Below are 17,511 nucleotides of genomic sequence, written 5' to 3' on the forward strand. Positions count from 1 at the left end.
AAAAAATGAACATTAATTTGCAATCTTTCTTACAAAGGATGGTGGGAAGCAGACATGCAGAAGTACAAAAAGTGGTCAAAAGGGGCTATGTTTTTAAAGCAAGTATTTACCAAGGAACCAGTAATTATGAAAATAATACCTGCATTCTCCAAAGAAATAACAAGGATAACGACTTCAAAACAGGTCAAAAAATGTTTATCTAAGGTGATCAAATAAATTATACACTGCAAATATACTTGTAAGGAAGAGAACAACACTGCAACTGAATACAACACAAAGGATCTTAAAAATTGTCTTTATTATTCATGTTTGCTCCAGAGACTATTTATTGTTACATATCCTATGTATCTCACTCCAAAGTTGTTCAGTGGGTGATCCCAAATAAAGGCTGTCAATCAAGGCACCGATTTTGGCCCTTGGAGCATACACAAATTCATCTGGAAAAGTACAATCTCTGAGAGAAGTCTGCTTCACCAACAAATGCATATCACCAAGGAAGGAGATGCTAATGCTTTCTAGTAAATGGACTGCAAACATTTTTTTGAGAATACCTAGGAGGTTTACCCACACCTACAGACTTCCTTAACAGCATGAAGGACAGAGCCATGTTAAAAGATTTGTCACATTGTCTCTTCCTTCCCAATTCACACCTCAAATAACTGGTGTTTAATTCTACAAAAAGTCTGCCTAGTCTACCCAGTATATAAAATATTAGTAAGCACAGCAAAATGAATTACTTCAAAAACATCAACACACTAAACCCATTCTTTTCTAAGACTGTATTTTCCTCCCTACGGAATGATTCCTACACTTCCTCTTACACTCCTATTAAAAAATGACCTGGCAGTTTCTGCCATGCTGTAGCATCTCTATCAGAAGTCTTGCTGTTGAAAAGTGTCGTGATAAATGAGAATTAATTTTTTGACAATTCCCATATTATAGCAAAAACTATGAACTGATTCCCTGCTCTGGGGTTTAAAGAGGACTACACCCCAGAGAACTCTTAAAAAGAATGGAAAGCTGTAAGATCCGGTTGAAAAGGGGTGGGAAATAAGACATCAGCTCTGATTCTCTATCTTGGGGAGAGAGACTGCTGGTCCACTACAGTGCCAAACCCATCAGAACTGTCAGGGTTGATCAGTCACCAATACAGACTATGGGGACTTCTGCAATTTACTTTGTCTGACAGACTTGGGTAAGGGGATGCACACACATGTAACCTCAAATAATAATGCCTTCTAAGAACAATGACTCACTTTTAGCCCCAAATTCTTGCCTCAGAAAAAAACAAAACCATCAACAGGCTCCTGCCTGATCAACGTGCTTACCTCAAATTCAGGTAACAAATGTGCCAACACTCATACTGAAGTGGAATAAATGGGTCATTAGGATGCCTAGTAAGACAGCGAGAAGGTGAGCAAGTATTAAAAGGAAAAATAAACAATATACTGAACACAGCAAGATAACAGGAAGGCGGGGTAAAGAAGTATCTCCTTACTCCCAGAGTTGTGCAAACTTGGGAATTTTTTTTTTTTTTTTTTTTTTTTAGTCAATTATGTATAGTGTTGACTTTTTAACTGATGGAATTAGTTCCAATGGAAGTCTACTGAATGCATACTCACAGATCCCTTCTATCTTATTTATCTTCCTCGGTGCATACCATGTTTGATTCGAGTGAAATACCATAATACCTTCTTTATAAACATGTCTATCTAGTTCTTACATCATTGCACCTATCACATTTTAAGGTTTCTGCTAAGGAAAAATCCATGTAGCAAGGTATTTGGATCTCTCTGTTCCTTCTCATCTAATGGGATCATAAACCTATTATGTTCCTAAGAATTCAAAACTTCTTTACTGCAAACTTTCATTATAGCTACTTTCTTTTTCTCCACTGAGGCCATAAAATTACAGAATTTTACCGAGTTAATAACTCTTTTACTTTGTAGTTTGTGTGTGAATACACTTGACACCACCAAAAAATAGACTAACTTAAGGGGCTAAGTGTTTCACAATTTTTCCCCAAGTCTTAACTAAACAGCGCAGAACATCAAGAAAATATTTTACTCAGTTTTTGGCCTCAGTGACCTCCTTTAAGACTATTGATCACTGTATATTTAACATAGGCAAGCTCTACAGTTGTATTAAGAGATGGGTATCCCCAACCATGTTACCATTTAAACCACATACAGCCCAATGAACACAGCTGGGAGCACAAATGGTGTCGCAGGTCCAGAAAGTCATTCTTCAACCGGTCAGCTAGGAAATCCAGGACAAATTTTAACTCCACTGGAGGAGGCATATCCTATAGACCCATGGAAGTAGACACGAGACAACACTTGGTCTGTAAGTAAATAAAGTAGCAATTAGAGATGGTCCATATTTACTTCACTGTCTGGAAAAGGTCAGGCTTATTGTTGGCTTCCAAAAGATGGTTCCAATCAGTCTTTTTTCTTTCCTTATATGACAGCTTGAGCAAATTCCAACAAAGGAAAAATTCTTGCTACAAACAGGATGGTTGGGGATGTATCCTTTCAAAAAACAAACCAATTCAGCTGGACTACAAATGATTGCCTTCTTCAGGACAAAATCTCCAACTCTATGGTTTTCCAAACAGCACTAACATGTAATGCACTGCATGCAATTAAACTTTAAGGTGATAATACTCAGAATTAGACACTTCTAAGGTCCGACACAACTTAGCCAAGCTGTTCACAGAGGTCTGGTCTATCAGCAAATCACCTGCCCCCTATGGCAAATCCAACAAATTTACCTTGAAGGGGCCAGCTTACAGGTTCTGAAAAAGGCTAGGCACTGACCAAACATTGAGATTGCAAGAATTCTGTCTGAGTTGCCAAGCTTCTACGAATGAAGGAAAACAAATACATAATTTACTTCAAGAGTGGCCCTGAACACTGCAGCAGTGAGTCTGCCCAGGAAGGCAGTCTGTACTCCAAATATATGCAAGGAGGAGGCCATTTACTTCAACTGTGGAGCCTGTCTCATTATAGAACAACGGATACAACTAGCTGCCAAGAGGTTAGGTTTTGTGCTCATTAACAATACAGACAAACAGTTCACCAACGCCCTCAACAGTGAAAATAGAGTGACCATGCCCACACCAAGAATCCCTAACCAGATTAAAACATCCATAAACAGCAATTTATATGTCTTGGGACTTCCTGTAAAAGCAGAGACCATATTGCATGCTAATTAATGGGTTCTCTCCTCTTATCCAGTTTTTTAAAAAGGTATTTTCTTTGAAGGTCCTTTGATTAAATGCCAGACTTTCAGAAAACAAAGACCACCAAAAATAATATATTTGCTATGCAGAAGAAGCAATGACAACCATGTAGCTCAACTACAGAGAAGAAAGGAACATAATTAACTGTATGGATATCAAAATTGCAGTCGTTCAGTCAATTAATGTGGAAATGAATCTTCTTAACCATCAGCTGGTCAAACCTATGCTGAAATTGCAGAATATTTATGCAAACCTGCTTGATTACATGCAGAGATCAGATAAAAAGGTATCAAAAATGAAAACCACCCTCACAGCCCAGTTGGAGAAATTGGTAGTAATGGCTTGACTACCCACAGCAGCAGAAGGAAAAAAAAGATATGTACTCACCATAATGTTCCATGTTTGTAGTCCAGCTCGCCTACATTCTTGCTGGATGGGTTTGGAGCCGATATTCGGCTCCAACTTGGCCGATACTAAAGCTCAAGAGCTTTTACTGGCTAGAGGCTAGCCCCTATCCCATGGTGCCTCACGGCAATTCCCCAGATCTAGTTTGCAAGAAAGCAATAGGTACCTATCAGGTAAGACAAATATCAGAGCTGCATATATATATATATATTCCAAGGATTTTGAAAATATAATCCATGCCAGGTGGACAACAAAAGAGAACTAGGTCAGACAGCACCAGCATAATCCACCAGATCCCCCAGAAAACAGGAAGGGGGATGGAGGGAGGGACACAAGAATGTAGGCAAGATGGACTACAAACATGGAATGTTATGGTGAGTACATAACTTCTTTATGCTATGCAGTCCTATCTCGCCGTAATTCTTGCTGGATGGGACAGTGTTCCTAGCACCTATATCCCAGGTGGCTCAAGCGAAGAGACTGTTCAGCACAGTGGACCCAAAGGAAGACCTGTCCCTGGAGGCCAAATCCAATGTATGTCGTCTTGCCCAAGTAGCTGTTGCACAAATAGTAGCAATTGGGAGCCTAGATCTAAAGGCACATGAAGCAGATATAGCTCTAGAAGAATGACCTTTAACTTTGATGGGTAATTGTTTGCCAGCTTGTTGATAAGCAAATGAAATGCAATCCGAAAGCAATTTTGAAAGAGTAACCTTAGAAACAGGCAAGCCCTTCTTCTTGTCGGAAAAGAAAACAAATAGTTGATATGATTTTCTGAATTCTTTAGTCCTGTGTAAATGAAATCTGAGAATTCTGTGAACGTCTAACTGGTGTTGTCTATACTCAGACTTATTACAGTGGTTTGGAAAAAAAACACAGGTAGCTCAATAGTATTGGTATAGATTGTGCTCTGAGCATACCTTGGGAAGAAAGGAAAGATTTCTCCTGAGAGAGACTCTATCTTTCTGAAAAATAATGTAAGGAGGTGGAATAGTTAGAGCTTGCAGTTCTGAGACTCTCCTAGCTGATGTTATGGCTACTAAGAATAGTGTTTTCCATGACAACAATTTTAGGTCTGATAAAGAGGATGGCTCAAAGGGTGCAGACATCAAAGATGAGTGGACTAACTTCAAGTCCCAAGGTTCTAATGGCTGTTTGATTGGAGGCCTGAGAAGAAGAACTCCTTTTAAGAAAGTTTTACACAAGGAGTGCTGCATGACTGGATTTCCCATGAAGCCAAAATGGAAATTGGAAATGGCAGCTAACTGAACTCTAACTGTAGCGGCTGCCGCCCCTTCATGAAAAATTGACACTAGGAATGATAAGATAGATTCTATAGGAGCCATATATGGATCTAAGCCCCGGTTTGTAGCCCAAAAAAAAAAACTTTTACATTTGCTGGAGCATAGTTTCTGAGTGGAAGGTTTATGGGATGAAATTAGAATGTGTTTGACCGAAGGGGATAGGAGAATACACCTAGCTATTTGTGGAACTGGTGCAGCCATGCTGTCAATTTGAGGGTGTGGATGTTGGGGTTGAACTGTCCCGATTGATGAATCAGGAGATCTAGAGATGGGTCCAGAATCCATGGTTCCTCCAAAAGGTAGGGCCACAGGAAGGGAAACCAAACTTGTCGAGGCCAGTAAGGAGCAATGAGGATAAGGAACTACTCAACTGTCTTGCTTTCTGTATTACCCTTGGAATGTGTGAAAAAGGGAGGAAAGGCATAAAGAAGTCCCGGGGGATAATCGTGGACTAGAGCATCCCTGGGTGACATCCCCGAATGGGGAATGAGAGCAAAGTAGCTGCTTTGGTGCTCAGGTGAGTGGTGAATAGGTCGCAGCAGGGCTGGCCCCATCTGTGAAACAACTCTTTCGCAACTTTTGGATTCAGGGACCACTCGTGAGGCATCAGAATTTCTTGGCTGAGTTTGTCTGCTATTACGTTGGATTTCCCCAGGACATGCGTTGCTATCAGGAAGCATTGAGTATCTATTGCCCATTTCCAAACTCTGAAGGCCTCTCTGCAAAGCGGGCAAGATTTGGTTCCCCCTTGTTTATGTACCACACGACAGACATGTTGTCTGACTGAATCGCAATTGCACCGGTGGGAAGGGAGCTGTGAAGTGCTTGCAATGCGTATAGCACCAATCTCATCTACAGAACATTGATGTGCAAGTTGTTCTCTTGGTTCTGCCAAGTACCTTGGACTGTCATTCCCAGATAATGCCCCCCCACCCTATATGGGAAGCGTCCGTGGTCAAAACTGCTTTCTCTTGGGGATGAACAAGTGGATGACCTAGGAGAAGTTGTTCTGTGTGCAACCACCATGTCGGATCCTTTTTGCAGGTGCTTGCTATAAAAATCTGGTGAGACAATGGAAGGTCTTGCATCGACCATTGGGCAAATAACAACCACTGAAGTATCCTCATGTGTAGACGAGCAAGAAGAACTAATAGGATGGCGGAAGCCATAGTTCCTAGGACTTGAAGGACTACTCTGGCCTGAACCTTTTGTTTGTTTAGCAAGGCTCTGACTTGACTGCGTAGAGACTCTACTCTTTTTGGTGTTAGTCTTGCTGACATGGTGGTTGTGTCTATTTCTGAGCCTAAATATACAATGTGCTGCGAGGGAGATAAGACTGACTTTTTTGTTGACAGTGGTGCCTAGACTGGCGCACAAGGATAAAGTCTCGTCCCTGGTTCTGATGAGTTGATGCTTGGTGGAAGCAGTGAGGAGGCAGTCATCTAGGTACCAAAACACCTGGAATCCTTGACATCTCAGGTGAGCCGTTACCACTGCCATACATTTGGTAAACATTCTGGGGGCTGTAGTGAGACCAAAGGGCAGTGTTCTGAACTAAAAATGACTGGTTCCCAGCCGGAAGTGTAAGTGTCTCCTGGAGCTTCTGTCCATTTTGATGTGGTAGTATGCGTCCTAGTGATCGATTGGGCACATCCAATTGTCTTTCCCGATAAAGGGAAATATTGACTGCAGAGTGACCATTTGGAACTTCGATTTCTTTACGTGCTTGTTGAGCCTGCTGAGATCTAGAATTGATCTTTAGTGCCCTGTCTTTTTTGGAACTAAAAAGAATCAAGAGTAAGTTTCGGATCCTACTTGCTCTGCGTGGACTTCTTGGATGACTCTCTTTTGCAGCAACGAGATGACCTCTGATGCTGCGAGGTCTAGCTGAATGAGTGGTACGTCTGGTACAGACTGGTTTGTTGGGGACTTGGAAAAAAAGGGGATCAGGTAATCTCTGGATATTATGGTGTGTACCCAACGATTTTGGAAGATGGTTAGCCAGGCGCTTGGGTACAGCGACAGATGACCCCCGACTGCCTCCAGAGATGGACAGTTGGGCAACCCCTCAGGGGCGATGGGAGGGACGATCAGAGAAAGTTTCTCTGTCTCCCTGATGCTGCAAACCTTCTCTGTCGCAAGGGCGGCGTCTTACATTTTATCCTCCCCTCTGCCTCTAGGGCAGGATTAACCTTGTGCCCGAGGGAAACCTTTTTGGGATTTATGGAACCACATTTTCCCTCCTGTATTACACTTGGGATAGGGTCTAGATGGGAGAAATGGACTGCAACAGCAGATAAGGTTTTCCCTTCCTGCTCGCATCTAGTCAGTCTCTTTCACTTGGGGTCCAAAAAGAGAAGGACTATCAAAGGGGACGTTAGTGAAAGAAGACTTGAAGGACTCCATAAAATTACAAAGACGCATCCAAGAATGTCTCCTGAGAAATATTCCTGCTGCAGCTGCCCTACTCGCTCCATCTGCCACGTACGATATCAGCCTCATGGAGGAGTTGGCTATGGAAGTAAGGGTGGAGAGCTGTGCAGAAACCTTATCTATGGAACCCGGAGCTACTGAACCCTGGAGGGTGTCTAACTCTTTCAGAAGATCTCTCTGAAGATGAGTAAAATAAGTAAGGTAATTCAGCAATCTTAGTGTAAATGCCACTGAAGAAAAAGTACACTTCCCGTACATATCCATCTTCCTGGACTCCTTGTTAGGAGGATTGATATTAGAAGATGCCTCGGATATCTCCTTATTGGTGGCCGCTGCTACTACCATAGCGTCAACGGGAACTCCCTTACTAAGAAAAGTCTTGTCCTCAGGTGCTGTCATGAAGTTATTTGGCCTCCTCAGGACAGGCTCCACTGAATCTGGAGAGGTCCAGGCTTTCCGCGATATGACCCCCAAGAGTTGGTCATAAGGCGGTGTCACCCAGGAGGTGGAAGGTCGGGAACCAAAGGCCTCAAGGTACACTGACTCATACTCAGTAGGGTTAGAGGTCTTCTGTCAGAAAAAAAAGAGACATCCTCAGAGGGGGATTTAGGGGACCCTTCTGATCCTCTAAATCAGTGTCTGATGTGACAGACTCAGGTGAGTCAACATGTTCCTCTTACACAGTTTCTTCCGAGGGTAATCTGGGGAGGTCTCGGAAAAGGGTGCACCTCCAATGGGGGCTACTTGGGTCTCTGGCTCCCTATGCTGTGGGGGTGGCAGGGGGGGAAGAGGTTGCTGCCTGCTGCTGGTGGGACACAGGTTCCAAAGGTATGGCTTTAGTAGAGGATAAAGCCTTCTCTATAGCTTTGAAAGCCTTCCTCCCTCGCTCCGAAGAAGACCTCCGCTCCGAGGGGATGGATGGTTGACTCCTAGCAAGAGGGAACAGCTCCAAAGCAAAAGTGGGAGCAGAGCTGAGTCGAGCCGAGGCTCCAAGAGGGAGGGTCGGTTCCAACGAGAACCCACGGTGACTGTCCCCCTCGGTGTTGACTCGAGAGTGTCGGCTCCCAGATTCCTCGGCTCCAGAGTGAGCCATCGAGGATAGAGTTATTGGCTCAGAGGAAGCAGGTTGAATCCCCGGAGCAGACGGGTCCAATACAGAAGAACCTGAAGTAATAGGCTCCGAGAGCAAAGCAGTCGGAGGAAAAAAAATGGTTGGTAAGGGGGTCGGCTCTGAAACCTTTGGGACCGGAGGGGCCAATTTTCTTGCCAGTGTTGTTGGCACCAACTAAAAAAAAATTCATTTGCTAATATATAGTAGTAGCAGGCTTTCTTGACTCCATTACAACCTGCTGCATGTCCTCAATAAACAGGGTCTTAATTCCTTTTAGGCACCTATCATCCACTTAGTGAACTGAAGTTGACTGGTGTTGGGATGTACTAATCACCACAGTTCTTGTGTCAGTAGATAAATTCTGTGATGAAGCTTGGGGTAGTTGCCCCTAGCCAATCCCAAAAGAAGGGAGAATCATGGCTATCTGGGCCAGAAGGGAGTCGTCACCACAATGATTTTGGGGGACTCTTGAAGTACCCCAGATATTAGTGGAAAGGATGGAAAAGGATACAGGAATATTCCTGTCTAAGGAAAAGAAACGGCATCAGTCTTCCAAGCCTTCTTGCAAACAGTCTTGGAGTAGAATTTTGCCAGCTTAATGCTCAGAGAGAAGTCCCTACAGATGGATCAAATCATAAAAGATTCCCCCAACGTTGTTTCCATCTGCATGGGTCTGCCCTTGTCCCGCTCAGCTTGTCTGCTGCACAATTTTGCTTTGAAAAAATGCAGGATGCCTGTAGAATGAGACTGTGCCACAAAGTTATATTCCAAGCTAACATGGCTAGTCTATAGATGGGGTACGGACCTGGTTCCCCCTTGCATGTTGATGTACCACAGACTGTTGTACTGTCTGTAACGGCTTGAAGAGGTCCTGGGGACCAAAGATGATTCAGAAAGTTGGGTGCCTTGATCATGGCAAGCATCTCTTTTATATTTATGATCTTGAATCTGTCCTTTATGTCTCATACACCTTGCACTTTCATCTCTCCTGAAACTTCGCCCCAAGCAAAGTCTGAGGCATCTATGGTGACAAACGGATTTGGAACAAGGAAGGGCAGGCCTGGATTTAGGGATCTCTACTTCTCCACCAAGTAATTTCCCTTCTGACAAACCCACCACTGGGATCTAAAAAGACAAGGGGTGTTAGTGCTGAAACCAAAGTGACTTCAGATACCACTGATTCTTACTCGTGGAATCTTGCCATGGGTGGTACGAGAGTTATAAAAGCCATGAGACGCAATACCCTGAGTTATTTCCTTGTAGTGACCAAAGTCTGAGTAGAAAACCCTAGAAATAGATGTAGATACAGATCTATGTTTTCCTAAAGAAGAAAAGCTCTTTGAACTGTGGTGTTTAGTTGACATCCCAGAAACATGATCCCGTGACAAGAAGTCAAGAAAGACTTTTGAATGTTCTCTTGGAATCCCAACTTGTGTAAGAAATCTCTCACACAGGAGATTACTGACACACTGAAAAAGACTCTACAAAGGTAAGCAAGTTGTCTAAGTACAGAAAAATTTGGATACCTTGCATCACAGCAGAAGCCAAAGTAGTTCCAATTGCAGATAAGGTCAAAGAGAACAGATTATGGTGGTTTGCGCATATGCAGAAAAAGAGAAGACAATCTGGTGAAGAAGATTTTTTGACAGGAAGAAGGCAAGAGGAAACGAGGATGTCCAGCAAAGAGATGGATGGATGGTGAGAGAGAAGGCCTGTGATAGTCATGCATGACTGTCGAAGAAGGTAAGAGAGGGACAATGAAGCTAGAGAGTTGGCAACAGTTGACATGACACCCTGACTGCATGTAGAAAAATGGGAAAAAGGGGACTGATGATGATGTGGATACCCTGTAGTCTGCAATGTGCTATAAGTGAATCTACACATTTTATGAACACTTCTGGTGCAGTGGATAGTCCCCAAAGGGTAAGACAGAGAAATAATAATGTGATGCAGACATACAAAACCTTAAGAAACAAGTCTAGATGAATAGGAATGTGATAAGTATCTTTTAAATCTAGTGTTACCTGGAAACATGAATGATGAAGAAAAGGCAATAGGTTGTGATGTGAAATCATTTTGAATTCTGGCACTATCACAAACACGTTTAGGAAAGACAGATCCGTAACTAGTCTCCAAGCAATTTCATTCTTTGCCACTAAAAGCATCCTTGAATAAAACCCCTTTGCTACATGGGAAGGGGGAGCTGATTCTGATGAAGGACACGTGGAAACAAAACAATCTGGTCTGGAGGATGATGAATTACCCCCTGGAAAGGACGGATTTCCTCCCACTGCCATCTGTAACCTTGAATGTTCTTCAGAACCCATTTGCCTGAAACTGTTGCCAAAGAGAAAAGTGGAGATTCAGACTTTCTGGAAGAAAAAAGGAGCTGCCAGAGTGGAAGGGAGGAACAAAGTCTCAAACAGTCATTCTGACTTATTGGATTGTCCTGGTTTTTGAGGTTTTCAGAATTCTTCTTGGAACCCCCTTGGCATTTCTTCTTAAAAAAGAAGTTAAGTACTCACCATAACGTTCCATGTATGTTGTCCATCTTCGCCTTCATTCTTACCATGATGGGTTTGGATCCGATCCTCGGATCGACTTGGCCTTATATGCAAGCTCGAGGTCTTCCACTAGCTCGTGGCTAAACCCTATCCCAGCATGCCCTAGGAACATCTCTCACATCTTGTCTGCAGGCATAATAATAATAAGAAGAAAAAAATACATTTTATAATATCTCAGAGTGCAGTCAAGAAGGTCAGAGAACAATTATGTCCAATTGTAGCAACTCGGTCTTCCAAGAGTAAAAACTGGCTGGGGGAAAGGAGGGTGGGATGTAAGAATGAAGGCAAAGATGGACAACACACATGGAACATTATGGTGAGTACATAACTTATTTGTGTGTTGTTGTCCAATATCACCTTTATTCTTACCAGGATGGAACAGTGCCCCTGGCACCATCTTTCTTGGGTGGCTCAAGGGAGAATATTCTTCAGAATTGTGGAACCAAGAGAGGCCCTGTTCCTGGAGGCCAAATCAAATTTGTAATGAGTGATAAAGGTATGTGGTCTTGCCCATGTTGTCACAGCACAAATGGTATCAATTAGTAGTCTAGCCAAAAAGGCGGAAGAGGCTGCAATGGTTCTTGTAGAGTGGGCTTTAACTCTATGGGGAAGATCTCTGTTTTGAGATTTATAGGTGAAGGTTATGCAATCTGAAAGCCATTTTGAAAGTGTCACTTTAGAGACTGGAGTGCCTTTCTTAGAACCTGAAAAGGATATGAATAGTTGGTCAGATTTTCTGAAGTCCTTAGTCCTGTGCAAGTAGAAATGCAACTGTCTATGCACATTTAGTTGGTATAACACGCATTCTGCCTTATTCTCATAATATGGATAAAAGACTGACAGCTCTATGGATTGGTTCAAGTTTGATTCTGAACATACTTTAGGCAAAAAGGTGGGGTTTGTTCGTAAGAAGACCTTCTCTCTATGGAACAGCAAGTAGGGGGGCTTCATTAACAAGGCTTGCAGCTCTGACACTCTTCTAGCAGAGGTAATTGCTATCAAGAGAATAGTTTTCCACGTCAAGAATTTGAGTTCACAAGATGATGCTGTCTCGAACAGGGGAAAAATTAAATGAGATAAAACAAAAATTAGGTCCCGTGGTGCAAGAGGATCTTTGATAGGTGGCCTTAATAAACAAAGTACCTTTAAGAAAGGCTTTACATAGTTTGTGAGACATAATATTGAGGCCTGATTCACCTGAATGGAAACTGGATATCGCTGATAGCTGAACTCTAATTCTAAACAAATGTAAAATAAAAAAAAAAAATTAATGATTTTGAGCATTCAGCGAATGGAAGACGCCTCTTTGCAAATGCTTAATCAATCTTTCGATCTTTTATTTTTGCTAAGCTAGTTACAAAAATTGAATGGGTATTTGGGAAAAAAAAAAAAACATACAAGCCAACTGCCATGCCACGTTTAGATACATAAAGAGTATGTTTGCATGAGAAACCTGAACAACTTAGAGAATGATTTTCTAGTGAAAGGCTATGAAAGTCAGATGTTAAACATCCTAGAACCCATTATAGAAGTGAAAAGGACTGAAGCACCTTCACTCAACCTCCCAGTAGGAGAAGGTTAATAAATTCCACAGATAATAACAAATGCAAAAATAGCTGCATCCTGACATACACTTTGGATTATCACAGTATCAAAAATGTTATTGAAGAAAACTGGGCCATTGTCACAAGAAATCCTTTTCTGATTAATATCTTAGGTGAAGCCCCATCCTTTGTATATAGGAAGGCCAGGAACATTACAAGTTTTGTTGAAATAAAACCTAGACCATATAAGAGAAACACTAAAAGATGTGAAGCTAATTGTACATTTTGTATATTTATACAGCAAGGTGATTTTTATTGTCCATATTTACAGAAAATTATTAAGACCAGTGCAGGGGGGTGACTGTAACACTACAAAAGTAATTTACAGGGCACAGTGCAATGAATGTGATGCATTCTATGTGGGCAAGACTATAAATAAACTTAAGCGTAGGATTTCATGTCATCTGTCAGAAATCCGCTCTGGATGTAAAAATAATGCACTAGCCAAACACCTTTCTCTTCATAAAAGACACACAGGTTTTAAGTTCCAGATCCTGGATCGCATAGACATGGGTGATCTTGAAGGAGACATCTTGAATATTCTGGAGAAACATGAACTCATGTGGCAATTAAAGCTGAACTCTTTTAAGAAGCCTGGACTAAACTACTACTGTTCAATTAAAAGTGTACTGGAACTTAGATGATTGCCACATTGTTTACATGACTAATTTTATTTTATTCTACCAGTTGGTTTTAAATACCATGTTAAATCAGTTTTAATTTAAATGTATATTATGTTTTCCATCATCTAACTGATTGAGAGGCAGAAGCAGTAACGTGATTTATATTTTTGGTTGGCTGGGAATACGGCTACTTGTAGCATTGTTCTTGTTTGGCTAATAGAGAGGAGTTGAGATTGGTTAGAATAGGAGAGGCATATAACAGGGTGGGGAGTAGAAAATAAGTGGCTATGTTTTGTCTAGCAGTAAGTAAGCGAACACTGTACTCTATAGATGAAGCCTAGCCTTTGGTGTGTCTTCTCATACTTTTCTTATTATTTTTTTCTTTTTCTTGTTCTCTTTTTTCCACTTTATTCAAAATGATGTGCAATAACAATACTAATTATACAATAATATTTTTATAGACAGTTTTTAGGGTTCTTGTACACAGACCTGAAGAAGTCTAGAAGGACGAAGCGATATTTGTTAACAATAGGTTATGAAAATAGAATATAATTTTACACGCAAATTGTATGTGTGTATATTTATATATATGTTTTGATTGCCAAATGGATTAAAGTTGATAGATTTCCAGCCATGTAGTATATTGTCTTGAATAAAATCACAGACTTAATCATCTTCTTCTTCTTCTTCTTTCGGCTTTTCCCGGTTAGGGGTCGCAACAGCGGATCACCTGTCCGCTCATGATTGGCAGTGGAGTTTTACGGTGTCAAGTTGCCAGCCCGGCGCCCAACCTTCCACTGAAGGCATGCACATGCACACACTCACACCTAGGGCCAATTTGGAGTGTCCAATCCACCTACAGCATGTCTTTGGGATGTGTGAGGAAACCGGAGCACCCGGAGGAAACCCACGTGACCACAGGGAGTACATGCAGACTCCACACAGAAGGCACCCCAGCCGAGGATCGAACCAGAGAACCTCTTGCTGTGAGGTGACAACGCTAACCACTGCACCACCGTGGCCGCCCAAAATCACAGACTTAATAATCTGGTTAAATAAGAGGTACCACATCATTATAAATTTTATTTAAAGTACATAAGGGTTATACTATTATGGCAGCTACTAAACAGGGCAGGACCAGCTCGAATGTCACATTGATGGGAGAAGGGATGTGAATTTAACATGTGTATCAATAACACTGTTTTACAGCACAATAAACTACTCCCTTGCCTGATAAAATATACATATATATATATATATATATATATATATATATATATATATATATATATATACACACACATTTAGAAAGCTTGTGAGGAAACTATGACTATGTTTTTTTTTTTTTTTTTTACTTGGATCGCTTGTCTGAGTAGTTAATACAGGATTTTAGACTGGAAACAGACTGCCTGCTTTGCTAGGATTACTTTCAAATACTTAGTAATTCTGTACAATATTTCAAATTATATATATATATATATATATATATATATATATATATATATATTTTTTTTTTTTTTTTTACTTAAGACGAGTTTAAGTTCGCTACTTCTACTACTATTGTCTGATCTGATTAATATACAGGGATTAACTAGAGATATATGGACTGAAAATCTTCCAAACAGAGAAGTTTCTTACACTGTTTTGTTTTTGGACCCACTACACCTGTTTAGTGGGTTGTTTGAGACTTCAGGGATACTACGGAGTTTACTTCTTTTTTTTCCCCAGTTTTAAGAACCCATGCAGCAACGGTCTTATTTTAGTAATTTCCCAATTAAAGAGGAAGCCACATCATGACAACAGGCTAAGGGGTCTCACTATGCCCATGAAATTCTTAAGAGTGATGGTATCTTGTCATTAAATGACAGGAAGTTGTTGGGGCTCTACTTTTTTTTTAACATCAACAGTTCAAGCTGTAAATAGCTCTGAATGCTGGCAGGCATTCAGCTTAGGTGATACACAATAAGTTCAGTTATCAGTTCATTTACACTTTGTGAATAAAGTGAAAAATTATAAACTGAAGCAAAAGAAAACTTACACATTTAATAAAATTAAAAATAGCAAAGATATATATAATAGATGGATACTGTTCATCGAAAAGTACCTGGAAAGAGAGAAATAAGTTTACAGTGAAATAACTAGAAAAGGCTTCTTGGTTTTTTGTGACTATTCGCATAAAAATAACACCTGAAATGGGTGGGGGATCCATTCAAGACAGCATAAAACATATTATAAACTACTGAAAGTTCTCACTGCCTCGGGTTTACAGTTAAATGTGGCTGTTCTGGTCCTATGCCACGGCAGAGGCTTTTGGCTCCTTTGTGGAAGCCGCTGGGGTAAAAAGTGAATGCAAATAATTATAACAGCATAAGCATGGTTTACTATCGTTATTTTGAATGGCAAAACATTTGCCATTCGAAATACTGACAATTTAAACCGAAACCAAACATTTCAAGAGTACACGTCGCCCCAAATGATCGACACATTTCAGTCGACATTGTCACCGAAATTGTGACGTGACAGCCGTATAGGAGCAGATGTAAATCAAACTCCTATACGACATGTCATGTTTATGCAGGGGGGCAAGCCCCCCTGCACCTCCCTGTGAGGGGTTGTGCTCCCCACACCCCCTGCTACTAATATATTCCAACTCAGAGATCGTACTACATAGGGAATATGGCTGGATTTCCAATCCCCACTGTACCGCAATCTCGTACATATAGTCGAAACGCACTTATGTGAATGCAGTATAGTCGAACACACTTATGCAAATGCGCTACTGCATTCGCATAAGTGTGTTCCACAATCCAATACACTTGTCATTTTGCAAACGACATTCTGATTTTCAGCAACAAACCTGCCGACAGAATGTCGTTCGCACAAATGATGGTAAACCCATGAACATAGGTTGTTTTATTTTGACTGTTGCAAGAAATGTAAAAGATTATGTTAGTGATTGGGCGGTTGCTTTTGAAGTGGGTTTTGGAAAGTTGTAATTGCTTCCCATTAGGGGGGCACCTGACATCTGGGGCAAGAAAAACTGATGTAATGGCATCAGCTGCATGTTTTATACTCCTGACGATCTGACGTCATGGAAGAGGGGACAGCAACCGACGCAGGATCCAAGACTTTGCTAATCAGGCCGACTGAGGGTAACCTGCAAGCAGATTACCCAAATGTAATGACTGCAACAATGAAACACGAAGAACATCCTGCCTATGTAGATTCATTGGATATCCTCCAATAACAATATCAGATCATATGCCAATGATACTACAATTCCATCTGGTGGATTATGTACTAGAAAGGGTTTGGATACTGGACATACATTTACAGGAGAAGAAGAAATCTGAGCGGACTATCAGACATTGATGCAGAAGGTGCATAGAGAAAATGTCAAACACTGGAGATTTACCAGAATTATAGGAAAAGATTAAGTCACATGTTGTCATTCTTCTAAAAGGGGAGACTGCAGAAATATAACAGATGAGAAGGAATGTTAAGGATCTGTAAACTACATTGTTGAAGGCACAAGAACAGAATGTCAGGCTTTATGGGACACAGACAAAAGTTTAGCAACTGAAAAAAAAAGAAATAAAACAATGCAGTATTAAAGTGGACAAAATAAAAAAGGTACTTTCTATTTAATTTAGAGGGCAATGCAGCCATTCAAAAGTACCAGGCCTTCAGATACAGCAGAAGGTGAAGAAGACGGTATGCAAGATAAAGGCATGGTAGGGGGTGGGGTCTAAAATACATCCACCGAAATTGCGAGATGTTTTATGGGCTATTATTAAGGCTTACATCAAGAGGATTTCATGGGGAAAACTACAGTCACAGGAAACAGAGGTCTATTTAGGGTCTCTGGACCTCAAGAAGCCAAATCCAGATCAGGCTAGATTTTATCAAGGCCAGTAATTAAACACTAGATGGAAGGAATTAATAATATTAATACAAATGTTAATAATAATAAAAAATAACAATAATAATACAGAAAAAGGAAATTTAACTGGCTGTGAAGGTCTATCCATAGAAGTTTATAAGCTGGGGGATGAGGACTTCAAGGGTAGTGTCAGTTAATTAGCTACATCATGACTTCAGGTAAAACTCTGGAGTCATGAAGCCAGGTTACTGTTAAAGTCATTTGAAAACCTGGAGGATCTTACAGAGGTGGAATCTATCAGGCTGATTACCACAATAAATCAAGACTCTGAGCTATTCAC

At 41.0% G+C, this 17,511-nt stretch overlaps 1 protein-coding gene across 2 annotated transcripts in view; it reads right to left on the reverse strand.

Annotated features, from left to right (window-relative positions):
* The window catches only part of TMEM9B (TMEM9 domain family member B), a 1,126,816-nt gene that overhangs the window by 727,047 nt on the left and 382,258 nt on the right, over nucleotides 1-17,511 (reverse strand). The window lies entirely within an intron of this gene.

The sequence above is a fragment of the Protopterus annectens genome, chromosome 17.part0 (genome assembly GCF_019279795.1).
Source record: "Protopterus annectens isolate FY-2018-M chromosome 17.part0, PAN1.0, whole genome shotgun sequence".
In the NCBI taxonomy this organism is placed as follows: Eukaryota; Metazoa; Chordata; order Ceratodontiformes; family Protopteridae; genus Protopterus; species Protopterus annectens.